The sequence below is a fragment of the Narcine bancroftii genome, chromosome 2 (assembly GCF_036971445.1).
Source record: "Narcine bancroftii isolate sNarBan1 chromosome 2, sNarBan1.hap1, whole genome shotgun sequence".
In the NCBI taxonomy this organism is placed as follows: domain Eukaryota; kingdom Metazoa; phylum Chordata; class Chondrichthyes; order Torpediniformes; family Narcinidae; genus Narcine; species Narcine bancroftii.
Genome location: NC_091470.1, coordinates 201,108,239 through 201,123,259, shown reverse-complemented (window position 1 = coordinate 201,123,259; position 15,021 = coordinate 201,108,239). Strand labels below are relative to the sequence as shown.

The 15,021-nt window shown below is 49.6% G+C and overlaps 1 protein-coding gene across 1 annotated transcript in view; it reads left to right on the top strand.

Moving 5' to 3' along the window:
- The window catches only part of efnb3b (ephrin-B3b), a 102,200-nt gene that overhangs the window by 49,171 nt on the left and 38,008 nt on the right, over positions 1-15,021 (top strand). The window lies entirely within an intron of this gene.

Here is a 15,021-nt window from a genome sequence, read left to right as displayed (position 1 = left end):
CAGCATCCCCCTGTCGATGTTCTTGATGGTGGAGAAGAGTTTTGCGGCGGAATCCACTACCTTTACGCTCAAGGGGTATTGGGTGTCTCTTAACCAGGCCACGATGCAGAGAGTCAGCACACTTTCTGCCACACATCTGCAGAAATGTGCCAGGGCTTCTGATGTCGGTACCAACCCTCTGCAAACCTCCAAGGAAATAGAGGCTGGGGTGCCCATGTCTCAAAGGGAGGACGTGGCGGTTAGCGTGGTGTCTGCTGCGCGGCTTCCTGGGGGGAAGCTGTGTCAGCTATACGCTGATGATGTGCAGTGAAGGTGGGGGGTGGGGGGGGGGCTTCTTCGGGATATGGGTATGATCCTGCTCGGATCATTGAACTTACCGGGCTGCAAGGGGATATCCCATCTCTGCCAATTGGGCTAATTGTGGTCTCAGCTTTGCTCTCTATTGAAAGCAGACTTTCCTCTAGGGATTGACACATCCCAGGCTGAATGAAAGGCCCATCCCTTTCTGTCAGGGCTGACCTCCCTCTGTGTGTGTGTGTGTGTGTGTGTGTGTGTGAGAGAGAGAAAGAGTGAGTGATGGCCACACTGGTTTTGTATGTTATTTCTTGATTTTAAAGATATAACCATTTCCACTTCCCCCCCCCCCCCCCCCCCCCAACAACAAGCCCCTGCTTCTTTCTCCTGCCTGCCAACTTTTCTGTGATTGACAATGACAGGAATGCTTTGCAAAACAGAATTTTGGCTGTTTATCCTGGCAGATGAAAGGCCAAACCAATCGCACAGAAGGAATCAAAGGTGAGCTAGCTTTTACTGAAAGAAAACTTCTTCTCTTCCATGGAAGAGATAAGATGACTTCACTTTGTGGGAACTGGTGGTGTGATGTCGGGTCCTAGAGAGGTAACAACCACACTATTCTGTGGAGTCGTGTGTCATCCACACGTTTCCAGCTTCCTGAGTTGTGTGCACAAATATTTATCCTTAATGCAGACCAGACTTCTCATTTCCTCCCAGATGCTATGAACTTTATTCCAATTTAGAATTCTGTGTCGCCGTTGACAATGGCAGCTGGCTATGTAAACGTCACGCCGAGACGGCACTCCCCAATCGTAGGTGTACGGTGTTTGAAACGCTAACGGGATGCAGACAAGATCCCAATGCCCGTTACACTGTATGTTTGAATTTTTCATTGAAATAGTGTTTCTAAAGACAGGCCGCAATTGGGACTATTGTTAAACAAGAGAGATTGTAGTTTAACACACAAAAGTAGTGGAGAAACTCAGCAAAAATATATTACCAATATTTAGACCTAACACACCAATGGCATCGTGAAGAAAGCACGTCAGCGCCTCTACTCTGTCAGGTGTTTGCGGAGGTTGGGTATGAACACTGGCAAATTTCCACAGAGGTGCATTGGAAAGCACACTGACCGGCTGCATCACAGGTCTGGTACGGGGGACACCACTACCCCCCAAGCATAAAGCCCTCCGAAGAGGTAGTGGACACAGCCCAAGATATCACTGGCGAAAACCCTCCCCGCTATTGAGTACATGTACGGGAAATGCTGCCGTCGGAGAGCAGCAGCGATTGTCAAAGATCCAACTACCCAGCACACGCTCTGTTCTCGCTGCTTCCATCAGGCCAGGTTCAGAAACAGCTGCTCCCCCTCCATCATCAGGCTCCTCAATGTCAAATTCAATCAGAGACTCGTTTAAAAACTCTTACTTGTGGACTTTATTGATTTTCTTTTTGTTCCCTCTGTATCGCACAGTCAGTTTGTTTACATTCGTTATCTGTTCACAGTTTTTTGTTTGTTTACATGTTTACACTGTACAGTTTATTTTTGCACTACCAATTAGTGGTAATTCTGCCACGCCCGTGGGAAAAAGGAATCTCAGGGTTGTATGTGATGTCAGGTTTGTTCTCTGACAATAAATCTGAAATCTGAAATAACATTTTGGTCCTGAACCCTTCATCAAGGTAATTATGTTGGTTACATATTACTGTACCTTCACGAAGAGCTCACGGTCGAAATGTTGGTTATGTATCTTTATTACATCAGAAACACTGAGTAACTTGCTGAGTTTCTCCAGCGCTTTAAGAAAAATAAAGTCAACAAGCTTGGTCGCTGGGCATCTGTGGCGCTTACGCACGCACGCACGTGCGCAAAAGCCTGCTAAATTTAAAAGGTTTAGGAGTTTTGGAAAAATCCAGATTCTCGGATATTCCGGATTTCTGTCATCCGGATTTTTGGACTTCTACTATATTTGACGAGACAAGGGTTATTGGGAGGAGGTTGGGGAGTGAGGCTGAGTGGATCGACTCACGATTAGAATGGCGGAGCGGACTTGCCGGGCCAATGGGCCTACTTCTGCTCCCACATCTTGTGATTCTGTCTTGTTAGCGGGCCTAGCGGTCAGCACCAGCAATTGGGACCGGGGTTCAAATCCTGCGCGGTCTGTAAGAAGTTTGTACGTTCTTCCCCTTGTCTGTGTGGGTTTTTGCCAGGGGCTGCGATTTCCTCCCACCGTTTGAACCATGCCGGGGGTGTAGATTAATCTGGTGTAATTGGGCGACACGGTCTCATGGGCCGAAAGGGCCGGTATGTCTACATTTAAATTAAAATCAAGCTGGCATTTGATGAGCCTCCCCTGATTCCCATCTTTAGTAACTGGATCCTGAAGTGCGCTGTGGCTCGCAGCTCTGAGAGGTTCCTCCAGACATGTCGACTTTGAGCTGGCAGTGGGCCTGCCTCCAGGGGTCCAGCTCAAGGTGCACTGGGGCTGTGACCTCTCTGCCAATCGTGATACCAAGCAGCTTTGGCAATGAAAACGTTCTTTAGAGAGTCTGCTTTTGAAGAGGACTCTGCTGTTACTGTCTCCCTTCCTGACCTCTTATCCTTCCCACCACCTCCTTCCTGCTCCAAGCACGAGATATCACCCATTCTGCTGCTGTGACCTCACTGGGTTTGGTCAAGGGCCTCTCCCGGTTGAGATTTTGGTACTAACCTCTGCTTTGAACTTCCTGGCAGTGGAGTGTCCAGGCTTTTCCCCTGCCCCTCCTGGACCATCAGCCTCCACCCTTGCCCAGTTATATTTGGGTGGCAGACAGAGGCATCTGGTCTACTGACCATCCCCAACTTTCCCCTACATACAAGGAGGGGGAGTTATCAAACACTGGCCACCAGCAGCCCCTAGATCCGGAGACGTGCTCAGCCATGCCTCAGTCCTTCCCTGGGGTGTGGCTGATGAAGTCGTTGTCTGCCCCCATTCGCCTCTGAGAAGACAGTGGTGACCTTCCTGCATCCCGTTGCAGTGGGTAGAAAGTACCAGAATTTAAACCAAGCAATGCTGACACTGGACCACGGAGATTTTGCTTCCTGAACGTGTTTGGGTGTATTTTATGGACTTTGGGCAGCTAATCACAAAAATCGTCAATCCTTCTGCTGAAGCTCAAGTGATGTGAGCAAACCATTCGTCCCTCCCAGCCTGATCATACCAGGAATGAATCCATCACCTGAATCAGAGCTGCTAGGCTGGGGCCTAGCATCTTCCCACAGGCTGGGAGACTCCTGTAACTATAAATGTCATCCCAATTATATAGATATTTATTTTGATTATGTGATCTCTCTGTACTGCAGATTGTGTGTGCACCGTGGTCTGGAGAGACACTGTCTCGTCGGGTTGTATCTGTACAATCAGACAATCATTTAAATTTAGACATATTTCACGGTAACAGGCCCTTCCAGCTCACGAGCCCGTGCCGCCCAATTACACTCAACTGAACTTCAGCCCCCACGCAGACACTGGGGGGTGGGGGAATGTATAAATTCCTTACAGGCAGCGCCAGGTCGCTGGCATTGTAACAACGTCGCGCCCCATGAACTTGGAGGGATACGGGCCATGGGATTAGTTTCAATCCACGCCATGGTCAGCAAGGGTGTGGGGGAACAGAAGGACTTGTTCCTGTGATGTGCTGTTCTAGGGAAGGAAGGGAGATGGAATTGGATACCGTTCTATTTATTGAAGGGCGCACCAGGCCGAAAGAACGGAATGGTCCTTCCCATTTCCTGATGTAGCATCTCTGAGTGGCAAGGGCGGGAGGGTTTACTCCCGGGAAAAATCCCCAGGAGCGCCTCGTTTTTTTGATCCGAGAGATGCGTCGCGGGAGTAAGGGTTTGAGGCAACAACTCTCAAGGAATTAGTCAGTGCAAGGTCAGATGGTGAGTTCCGTGAGGGGTGGAGACCATCAATCAGCAAGTCAGGAGACTTCTCTCACCGTTGAGGGAAATTCAGCAGCCGGTTCACACAGCGCTGCCAGACTGAGACCACCCACCAATTGGAGGAACACTACCTATTTTCATCTGGGCACCCTCCAACCGGATGGCATTAACATTGACTTCACCGGTTTCTGTTAAATACCCTCCCTTCTACTTCCCCTGTCGCCTTTCCCCCAGCTAGAACACTGCAGCATAGTACAGGCCTTTCAGCCCTTGATGTTGTGCCAACCCATATATTCCTTACAAAAAAGTACTAAATCCACCCTACCCCGTAACCCTCGATTTTCCATCCATCCATGAGTCTCTTAAATGCCCCTAATGCTCCATCGATATCACCATCCCCCGGCAAGGCATCCCAGACACCCACAACTCTCTGCGTAAAAAAACGTACCCCTAACGTCTCCCCTAAACTTCCCTGCCTTCACTTTCTACAAATGTCCCCTGGTGTTTGTTATTCCTACCCTGGGAAACAGGCGCTGGCTGTCCACCTAGTCTATGCCTCTCATAATCTTGTAGACCTCTATCAAGTCTCTTCTCATCCTTCTACGCTCTAAAGAGAAAAGTCCCCGCTCTGCTAACCTGGCCTCATAAGACGTCTTCCAATCCAGGCAACATCCTGATAAATCTCTTCTGCACCCTCTCTGTAGCTTCCACATTCTAAATTCTGGTGACCAGAACTGAACACAATACTCTTAAGTGTGGTCTCACCAGAGATTTGTAGAGTTGCAACATGACCTCTCGACTCCTGAACTCAATCCCCCTATTAATGAAGCCCATAGGCCTTCTTAATGATCCTATGTCAGGGGCTCTTCTAACGCAGGACCTTAGTCAAATGAGCGACAGCTTGTATACCTGGGACGACTGAAGGGCAAAGGGTGAGCTCTTGCTGGAGTGATCCGGTGCTAATTTTACAAGGCCTGTGGCGTTCCAACTGAGATTTTTGTAACCTGGAGCTTGGTGAAGCACGTGTTCTTCAACCTATTACATCAGCCACTTGCAGCCCACTGCAACACAAGCCTGGCTTTGTGCAGGGCGATTACTGATGTCGAAGGCTCCTGCTGTTCCCAGGTGTCTTTTGCCACTCTATATATAGAACCAGATAATTGGAGCACTTGCCTGCATTAGAATCATGCATATATGATGTCTGTTGCAGTTAGACCGTTAAGTGCATTGAATAGCAAGTCTTGGATCATTCAGATGGTGGGCAGGAGGAGGAGATCAGAATGGATTTGTGTACAAAACTTTGATGTATATAGTTCCCAATACAAGGTCACACCCTCCCAGGGCAGGGACAGTATGGGTCTGGTATAGAGTGAGCTCCCTCTAACAGTCCAGTCACACACTCCTAGGGCAGGGACAGTATGACATACTCCCAGGGCAGGGACAGTATGGATCTGGGACAGGGTGAAGCTCCCTCTAACAGTCCTGTCACACACTCCCAGGGCAGGGACAGGATGGGTCTGGGACAGAGTGAAGCTCCCTCTAACAGTCCATTCGCACACTCCCAGGGCAGGGACAGAGAAAGATGTAAAGTTCCCTCCATACTGGAAAACAAGACCTATGTTGACATTGCCCCATCTGACTCCCTGAAAGGCAATAAAGGGTTAATCTCTGCAGAGCGAATTCTCTTTGCAAACTATGAGTAAATGCAACTAGAATCAATGACCTAAATTCATATCATTTGTTGAAGTTTGCTGACAGATTGTCTTATCGTCTCTTTCCCCTCAGCAGTCAAGCCATTAACCTTTCTATCTACATCTGCCTTACTTTGATCAGAGTGGAAGCTTTATGTGGAAGGATGGTTTACTTTGCCCTTGAAGCCCAATGTGTGGTCAGACCACTCTTGGGAGGTATGTCCTGCCTCGTTGGCGACAGAGTGCGGGCCTCAGTGCTGACCTTCCCCTCGCCCCCCCCCCCCCCCCCATCAACCCGGCGCTGCTCCTACAGTGCAGAGTTGATTTATTGAGGAGGACAGGCTGAGTAAGTTTGGGGGGGGGGGGGAATTGTACGCAGTGAATTCTGAGGGGGGAGTTCAGAGGCTGGCAATTCCACTAATGGATGGCACACTTTGGGAGAGAGATGTTGGAATGGGAGCAATTCCTTCATTCCAGACTGGGAATCTCTGTAATACACCCATCAAGCACGACAAACAATCAGACACTGAGATCCTTCCATATCGGACCCTGGTCAGACCCCACGTACTGTGTGCAGTCCTGGCCACCTCACTACCAGAGGGATGTGGAAGCCATGGAAAGTGCGTTGACAAGGATGCTGCCTGGTTTAGGGAGACGCCTTATGAAAACCGGTGGAGTGAACTCAGCCTTTTCTCCTCGGAGTGGCGGAGAACGAGAGGTGGGTGAGATGATGAGAGGCATAGATCGTGGGTTTCTCCGAAGGCTGAAACGTCGCCATAAGCGGACACAGGGTTAAGGTTCTGGGGAGTAGGTACAGGGGAAATTTTTTTAAATGCAGAGACTGGTGGGTGCTTGGAATGGGCCGCCGGCCATGTGATGGAGGCGGAGACATTAAGTTCCATTAAGAGACTTTTGGACAGGTGCATGGAGCTTAGAAAAATAGAGGGCTATGGGAAAGTTGAGCCATTCCTAAGGTAGGGATAGGCTCAGCACAACTTTGTGGGCCGAAGGGCCTGTAAGCTGTAAGTTTCTGATAGTCTGGGGTGCAGAGGTAATGGGCGGTCTCTTGTTGAATAGAGAAAGAGGATCAGCCATGAGAGCCAAATGACCTGCTGCTTATATCCTTGTGGAGATTTCTTTCTTGGACAAGTTGGTAACCACAGAGAACATGAGTCAAACAGTTCTAATTTCATTTCCTACCCTGCAATTGAATTAGTAAGTCAACTTCCACCTGATCATTAACCTGGGTAATTTTCAAACGTAATTCTATCTGAGAGCAGTCGAAGTGGCAGGTGTTTCGTCCGAGGACTGGATACCCAGCGCGGTAACAGGCCATTTCGGCCCACGGGTCCGACCCAATTAGACAATGACTCCTGTATGTTCTGAACGGTGGGAGGAAACCCACGCAGACATGGGGAGAATGTGCAAACTCCTTACAGACAGCGTCGGATTCGAACCAGGGGGTCTCTGGCGCTGTAACAGTGTTGCGTTAACCGCTACTCACACTTCCTCTGCAGCTGCTATGTCTTAAATTCCCTCACTTTTTCCATCTCCTGCTACACCGTTCCCTCTTATCAGGCCTGGAATCACGCTTCCTGCACCCAATGCAGAGGGAAACATAGAGAAACATTCGAACAGGGTTGGCGAGAGAGACACGGGTAGAGAGGGAGACAGGCAATGGAAGAGGGAGTGGGCAAGATGGGGGAGAGGGAGAGTGAAGGAGGGAGAGAGACAGACAGACAGTGGAGAGAGAGTGAGAGACAGATTGACTGACATGGTGAGAGGTACAAACAAGCGGAAGGGAGTGAGAGGCGGGGGGGAAGAAGGAGGCGTGGGGGCGAGAGGGGAGTTGGTTGCACTGGGCAGCTGTGCTCAGTGAGCTGACAGTAACGAGTGGTGAAGAGAGGAGTTAGTCACAGTGGGCAAGATTCGCTTTGACAAAGTCAGGCTGATTTAGGCTCTGTTGTTGTGGGTGGGGGAGGGGCAGACCAGCGTCCTCGGTGAGTGGTGTGGGCAGTCGCCTTAGTACCAGCGCCATTGCCAGGCCGCAGCAGCATGGGTGAGAGGGCAGAGGGGAAGATGTTAGAAGGGGTTGGGGCAAGAGTCAGAGGGGGTCATACCCTTCGACCCATCTTGTCCATGTTGACCAAGCCCATCCCATTTGCCTGCGTTCGGACCGGTATCCATCGAATACGAATCATATCCAGGGCGATCCAGGTTCGAATCAGGCATTGTCTGCAAGGAGTTTGTACGTTCTTCCTCTGACTGCGTAGGTTTCTTCTGGATGCTCCGGTTTCCTCCCACCCTTCAAAATGTACCGGGGGGTTGGGGGTTGTAGGTTAATGGAAATATTTGGGCAGCATAGGCCCTCAGGCCGGATGGGCCTGTTACCGTACTGTATGTCTGAAAGTTAAAAAAAATTGAGGCATAGATATGGTGGACAGTCAGCATCCACTTCCCAGGGCAGGAGTAGCAAATACCAGGGGACGTCTCATCTTGTTGCTGACGAGGCCAACGACTGTTGTGCCATCTATAACCTGTTGGAGCTGGTCTTAGCGACACAGCCATGGGTCAGTAGCATGAACAGGAGCGGGCTTAGCACTCAGCCCTGAGGTGCACCTGTTCTCAGCGTAACAGCGCTTGATGTTCTGCTACTGACCTGGACAGAACGGAAGTCCAGCAACCAGTTACAGAGCGGGGCATTGAATCCCCAGCAAGAACAGCTTCTCCACCAGCCTCTGGGAAACAATCGTATTCAATGCTGAGCTGAAGTCCATGAGCAGCAGCCTGGTGTTTGAGGGGTCATTCTCCAGTTGGGTCAGGGCAGTGGAGGGACAAGGCCATCATCTGTGGAATGGTTTCTTCTTTATGTTCTGCCTTTAATTCAGATTTCCAGCATCTACAGGTTTTAAAAAAATTATTCTAACGCAGGCTGCCACTCAACCTGTGCCAGTTCTGTGGCTGAGTTCTCTCCAGTTGGACCTTCCTCCCCTGTGCATTTCCCCTCCTGGGGTTTCCTCAGTTCCCTTAGGACACTCCTGTTCAATCCACTCCCACCACCCCTTCAGGCAGAGGGTTCCCGATCACAATACCTCACTGGGGAGAAACATTCTCCTCCCCACCTACTCGGGTTCTCCTGCTGAGCCTCTCCTCCACCCCCACTCCAGATTAGATGTGGAACAGAAATTGGAACTTTTTTTTCCTCATTCTATGTGGTCTTGTACAAAGGTTAATCAGTTTTGGGTTTCTGTTTACAAACTTTTACAGCGGATAATGGGGGTGGATTTTCCTCTAACTCCTGAATTATTTTTGTTAGTATCATTGCCAGATTTCGAACTGAAATTTGTTAAGTTGGCTTTAGTGATAGCAAGGAAATGTGTCGCTGTAACGTGGAATCCGATGTCTTGTTAACTTTAGCAAGATGGCCTGCTGAAATTCGAAGTTTCATTCTATTAGAGAAAATTATGTATAATTTGAGGAACGTATTCTTTTTTTTCCAAATTTGGGGTCTGTTTGCTAGATTTATGAAATTAAATAATAACATTTATTTTTATATTTTTCCTGTTTCATAAAGTTTTCCCTGAAGAAATAATATAATGACTTTGCGATGTCTTTGAGGTCTCCGAGTGTCAACTGATGCAAACCGAATTAATTAACTGTGATTGTTTTTTAATGAAATACTTTGTATTTTAGTTCTGGGATTATAGCAGTTTTTGGGGGGAGAGGGTGGGGGGGGTTTTCAGTTTTAGTTTTTAGTTTTATTTTTATATACAGGTACACAATTCTTTATCTGGAACCTTTGGGGGACAGTATGTTCCAAATTTCGGATTTTTCTGGATTTCGGAAAGCCAGATTTAAGCCCACCTGAATTGTGCTGCCGTATCCACCCGCACCCCCTTCCAGTCGCGCTGCCGGTCTCCCCCCCACCTCGCCCACCCAACTCGTGCTGCCGGTTCCCCCCCTCGCACTGCCGGTCCCCCCTCACCCACCTGATTCGCGCTGCCATCTCTCTCCCCACTTTCTGGATTTTGGAGCTTTCTGGATTTTAGGTGTCCGGATAAAGGATTGTGTACCTGTATATATACTTTCAACATGTTTGTTAACACTATTATGTAATTTGGTATATTATTTTTAATTATTTGATCTTATATATGTTGATTAAATAAAATATTAAAAAGAAAGACCCTCCCCCCCTCAGGTTACCCCTTCCTCCCCCCCACCATTTTAACCCTCACTGATTCCCAGCATGAGGGAGGACTGCACTGTGAGAGGGCTGGTGAAGGAGTTCTGCGCTGTGGGAGGGACGGTGAGGGAACTCCGCAGTGTGGGAGGGATGTGGAGGGAGCTCCGCACTGTGGGAGGGGCAGTGAGGGAGCTCCGCACTGTGGGAGGGACGGTGATGGAGCTTTGCACTGTGGGAGGGGTGGCGAGGGAGCTTCGCACTGTGGGAGGGATGTGGAGGGAGCTCTGCACTGTGGGAGGGGCAGTGAGGGAGCTCCGCACTGTGGGAGGGGCGGTGAGGGAGCTTCGCACTGTGGGAGGGGTGGCGAGGGAGCTTCGCACTGTGGTAGGCGCGACAAGGGAGTTCTGCACTGTGGGAAGAGCGGTACTGAAGGATTACCAAGTCTCAGAGAGTTTTGGTGGGATAAACGTTTTTTCTCTTCCTACCTCGTGAAATCCTTTTGCAATTTAAACCCACCATTAGGATCCCATTTTACATCCAGACTTTCGTGTTTCACACATCGAAAGGAACAGGAACCCAGTACTTGAGGCTTAACCCCTTCCTGCCCTGAGGCCATCCAGCAGAATTCCCGGTGAGGTTAACTCCAGTGAGGAGATCCCTCTGCACGTTTAAACCTCCACACTGGCATATTATTAAGAGATCATTTTGCTGGACATTTGCCACCTCCCCTTCCTTTGACAGAAATATTATGAGGCACTGCCGGGATTTAAGCTCTGATACCAGCTGGTTCTAAACGCAGCAAACGTCTGGTGTGTGTTTCTACAGCCGTGTTATCCTCAGGCATTCGGACAGCTGCAGGAGTCTGTTAAACACTGGATAAAATTACTGTTTATTCAAGGTGGGGTCTCTCCCAGTGTAACTGTACAGTCGCTGTTTATTCAGGGTGGGAGTCTCTCCCAGTGTAACTGTACAGTCGCTGTTTATTCAGGATGGGGGTCTCTCCCAGTGTAACTGTACAGTCGCTGTTTATTCAGGATGGGGGTCTCTCCCAGTGTAACTGTACAGTCGCTGTTTATTCAGGATGGGGGTCTCTCCCAGTGTAACTGTACAGTCGCTGTTTATTCAGGATGGGAGTCTCTCCCAGTGTAACTGTACAGACATTGTTTATTCAGGGTGAGGGTCTCTCCCAGTGTAACTGTACAGTCATTGTTTATTCAGGGTTGGGGTCTCTCCCAGTGTAACTGCACAGAGCTGCTGGTTATTCTGGGTGACAGTCACTGTCTAACAACAAAGTCACTGAGGTTGGGGGGTACAAGGCTGCAGACCACACCGGGTGACCCCATCAGAGGGAGTGACCCTGAAATGACCGGCTCTAAAATTTTTGTGCCGTGTTTCAGCAGAAATGTATTATTTTTTATAAAAATATCCCTGTCATTCATCCTAACTACAAAACAATTTTCCGTAAGCCCAGCTGACATGGATCAATCTACCTAGGAGGCTAAAACTTGATGCTCATTTCCTTTTAGAACCATCTAATGCGCTCTGGTCAGAGCCGTTGTTACGACCCGATGGCAATAACACTTTGAATTCCGTGGTTCCATCCGCACAAGCAAGCGCTGTTGTTTTTGTTGCTGCCGTGCATATGATATTGTAATTTAAAGGTGTAATTTTAATTTTGCTTGTTGTTTATTTCACTACAATCGCTGTTAACTGCAGTGATCTACAGAAAGTACGATTTACCAGTAACACTGCTAAGGATTCTGGATGGTCTGGTATGGGAGGAGGTGTGTGAGGGGGCGGGTGACACCATGAGCTACCGCACTGGGTGACACCGACCCTAGTGAGAGAGTCACTTCCTGCTCGCTGAGGGTCCTCTGCTCTGTTGTTGTGGCAGTGAGAGCCCTGTGTGTGCCCCTCCTCCTCACCCATGAAGTTACTCTCTGTGCACTGTACGTGGTCTGCTGAGCTTCCCAGCACCCCTGTGCCCTGTGCCCCCATGCCTCTCCACACCATCTCCTCAGGCACTTACAGCTGATTGCCGTGAGGGCTGCCTGCCTCTGCTGCAGGCTGCACGTGCGGCGAGACTGCTGCAGCCCGTGGAGACAGCTTCTGGGAGATCTTGCGTGACGGCTTTGTCAGCAAAATCGTATTAATAGCGGTTTTAATTGAAAGTAATTTATCATCCGGCTGAATTTCCAGTGCGCTCTGCTGGAAATACCTCTCAGAGTTCTTGCATTGTCTTCCCAAGCTGGGAGTTGGCACTGGATGCCTGTGGTGGGAGAGATCACTCCCTCTAACCAGAGTGAAACAAGAACATCTGCAGACCCTGTGAGTATAGTAAAATCACACACAGAAATGCTGTAGCCTCTTTTAAATTGCAGGGCCTGGGTCGCCCTCCTGGGACCCGGGTGCAATTACTGGGTCAAAGGTGCTGGAAGCACCTTTTAAATTACCAGGGGATCGACCCATTAAATTGTCAACCAAGAAACTTAAGGGGGATCCCACTCCCACAATGACACGTCACGTACTCACTGGAAGAACTGGTGGATGTTCGGATGCTGGCTGCCATGGTGATGCACGCACGCAAGCGCTGACATCACCGGAGTAAGCGGGTCGGCTGTTTTCATTTTCAAATTGCCTGTGGACATAACTGAGGTAGGTTTAACTGGGTTCCCTGAGGTAGGTTGGATTCTGACGGGGTACACCGGGTTGGACCGTTTCTAACTGCCGCGTAACTGGGGCCCTCATCGGGCAAATTGCCCAGTTAACCCCATTTTACATGGCAGTTTGAAAGGACCTATGTTTTTCACCAGCCTGAACTCATTGAGGAGTGGGAGGGGAAAAAGCTTTTGCCTGTCCCTGGTCTCACTCCCGTGAAACTCTTACTGCTTTGGAGAGCTGTTTGAGAGGTGGATGCAGTTCCCAGCTGATTCCACCCCTCAACACACTGGAAAACGTGGCCTTCTCTACATCAGGGAGACTGGCTGATCGCTTCGCTGAACACCTTGATAGGGACCTCCCAGTGGCCAACCATTTCAGTTCTGTGTCCAACTCCCATGCTCATGTGCCTGTCTGTGGCCTCATGTTCTATCCCACCAAGACTTCCTATAAACTGGAGGAACACCACCTGGACACTCTCTGGCCAGATGGCATTAACGTCAACTTCTTCAGTTTCTACTAACCTGCTCTCCTCTTCCCCCTCCCTTCCCTTCTTTCCCTTAGCTCTCCACCCCTTCCCCTCTCTATTCACCCAGCCCTCTCTCCTCCCCCTGCTTGCTGATGTGGCCTCCCTCCCTTCTCCGCCTAATACCTCCTGCCTTAATAACCATGCTCTCCCCCCTCCACGCCTTCCCCCAACTCTTTTCTTGTGACGCCTGAAGGGATCAAGCCCAAAATGTCGGTTATGTACTTTTATCTTTGCTGTAAAAAAGATACTGTTGGACCTGCTAAGTTTCTCCACTGGAAAAACATCTCCAGTGTCCAAACTGGGAGCAGGGAATTCTACCCAACACTCTAATTCAGTGGTTCTCAAATCTTTTCTTTCCATTCACATCCCACTTTAAGTAATCCCTGTGTCATCGGTGCTCTGTGATTAGTCAGGGGTTGCTTACGATGGGATGAGGGTGGGAAGAAAAAGGTGGAAAACCACTGTTTTAATTGTCCCTCATTGACTCATTATGTGCATGGTTTCACAACTCCAAAGGAAATGGGCCAATGAACAATTTTCTCAAGCAAAATATTTCAATTGGGTCTTGAGCAGTGGTTTTCAACCTTCCCTTCCCACCTCCATCCCACCTTAAGCAACCCCTTACTAATCACAGAGCCCCGATGGCACAGGGATTACTTAAAGTGAGCGAAAAGAAGAAGGTTGAGAACCACTGCTCTAATTCAGTATATCCTGGTTGTCTAGGGCAGCCGCACTCAACCTTTTCTTTACGATTCTGCTTAAAGTTTAAAGGTCACCCCCCCCCACCCCATCCACGAAGCAGTCAAGCAGCTTGGTGGCCCGGTGGGCGTAGCAGTCGGCGCAACGCCTTTACAGCGCCAGTGATCGGGACCGGGGGTTCAAATCCCCCCCCCCAGCTGTATGTAAGGAGTTTGTACGCTCTCCCCATGTCTGCATGAGTTTTCCCTGGGGGGCCTCCGACTTCCAGCCACCTTTCAAAACATAGCGGGGGCAAACTGGATTTAAGTTGGGCGGCACCGACTCGTGGGCTGAAATGTTACTGTGCTATATGTCTACATTTAAATTTAAAACAAAAAAGGGTCAGTCTCGAGGGAGGGTGACAGAGTGGGAGCGGGAGACCCAAGGGAGTGCTGCAATATGGGAGGGGCAGTGGGAATTACACAACTGAGAACCACCCCTTGCTGTAGTGGCAACCGAAGCCACAGAGTGCCTGTCTGTAGCAGCCTGGCTGGGTTGTCTTCCCAGACCTGGGTAACTTGATTCCTGATGGAACCTCCTACTGATTTAATGGACAGGAAAACTCACCAGTTTGCTACAATAAGGATGAAACTTTGAAACATTTCAATGGTTGAAGCTCGTACTGTAACTGGAGTAGTACTGGGTGCCTGCCTGCCCTTTCACCTCCCTTTGTGGATCTAACACCTCCTTCCACTTTCATCTGACCTCTGTGACCAGGGGTTAAAAGAACTGAGCGGGGAGATTATCTGATGATGGTTTAAATCAGTTGGCTTCTCTGCTCCAGTAATGCCTCGGTTTAACAGGGAGGCTCCTTCACTGCCCCTCCCACAGTGCAGGGCTCCCTCACCACTATTTCCACAGTGCGGAGCTCCCTCACTCTGTCTCCCACAGTGCAGGGCTCCCTCACCCCCTCCCACAGCATGGGGCTCCCTCACCGCTCCTCCCACAGCACGAGGCTCCCTCACTACCGTTCCCATGGTGCTGAGCTCCCTCACCGTCTCTC